Source organism: Triticum dicoccoides, chromosome 4A (assembly GCF_002162155.2).
Source record: "Triticum dicoccoides isolate Atlit2015 ecotype Zavitan chromosome 4A, WEW_v2.0, whole genome shotgun sequence".
Classification (NCBI taxonomy): domain Eukaryota; kingdom Viridiplantae; phylum Streptophyta; class Magnoliopsida; order Poales; family Poaceae; genus Triticum; species Triticum dicoccoides.
In genome coordinates, this window is record NC_041386.1 from 667066551 (window position 1) to 667068005 (window position 1455).

The 1455-nt window shown below is 47.8% G+C and overlaps 1 non-coding gene across 1 annotated transcript; it reads right to left on the minus strand.

Annotated features, from left to right (window-relative positions):
• Positions 1-997: 997 nt before the first annotated feature.
• TRNAD-GUC lies at positions 998-1069 on the minus strand. The gene has a single exon. It is a non-coding gene; the product is annotated as a tRNA-Asp (tRNA).
• Positions 1070-1455: the final 386 nt, after the last annotated feature.

The following is a 1455-nucleotide window of genomic DNA, read 5'->3' on the forward strand; positions in this document are numbered from 1 at the left end:
ATATACTCCCTCCGTCCTTTAAAGAGTGTACTTTCAACTTTGTTGGGGAATCAAACTATCTCAAAGTTTGATCAAGTTTGTGCAAAAATATACAATTATTTATGAAACCAAATAAGTATATGATGAATATATATTTTATTATGAATCTAATGCTACTAATTTGATGGCATAAATGTTGATGTATTATTGTATAAATACGGTCAAACATAAAAAAGTTTGACTTTCCAACAAAAAAGTTGGAAATACACTCTTTAAAGGACGGTGGGAGTAACTGCATACATAAACCGTACCGAGTGACAGAAGAGGTAGTGGCTTGCTACAACAAACACGTGGTTAGGATTTGTTCATGCCACTCGATAGAAGCAATTGTACGTATCATAGGCTCCCGTATTCACAGTGTTACTACCTAATTTTCATCTTAGCTACTCCCTCTGTCCCTACTAATTAGGAGAATGAATGGAAGATTACAGGACATCCTGATCAGCTCCCGCCTTCCCAGGTCAACATCAACCACGCCATGAGTGGCACCATTATTTTATGTTAAAAAGGAAAGAAAGAGTGATACTACCAACAATATCGGGCCCTATCTGACGCTGAAGCATCTCGGGTGGGCTGTTCTTTCGCAGGCCGACTGATTATCCGACGCGCGGAACAGGCCGAGAACGAAGGTGCTTGGTCAGTTCGCCGTGGCCGGGTCCGTCACGACCACAACATGGGCATGGCCAATGATGTGCCATGTGTGGGAGGACCTCTATCGACGGGCGTCGCTACGCAGTAGGTGCCGACATGCGAGCCGCCTGTATTATTGCGTGGCTGCTATGTACTACTAGTACGTGACAGTGACATGTACACAAGACGGGATACTCGTCCAGACGTTCACCTGCCGGCGTTGCCCGTGATACATTAGATACGTACCATGCGAAAAAAATACATTAGATACGTATACGTAGATTTTAGATATTTTTGACCGAGGCGAAAATGAAAAACAAAAAATAGTCGCCGTTGCCGGGGATCGAACCCGGGTCACCCGCGTGACAGGCGGGAATACTTACCACTATACTACAACGACTTTGGTGCAAAATTGTTTTGACAGCCTGTCCATATCCTTGTTCATGCGAACCTGTCAGTTCAGTTGAGTGGTCGGCAGCCAGTGGGTCACATCCAAGCTAGGTGGCGGGCGAGGGGCGACCCAACCGGGCCTCCGGGTCGACCCGGGTGGAGCCTACGGGACCACAGGAAACGTCGGCGGGACATAAATCGGAGACCCAGAACATGTTACATCATGAAGTATATCCTGTACTGCAGCTACGTCCGGGCCACTCCGCTCGTACGCCCACGCGAACCACGCCACGCTTCCAGGTCGGTCGGCCATGTGTACGTACCCTCCAGATTTGAGAGATTAATTCCACGGTACCACGTCGCATCACAGCTGCTGGCCTGCTACCGGGCCGATCG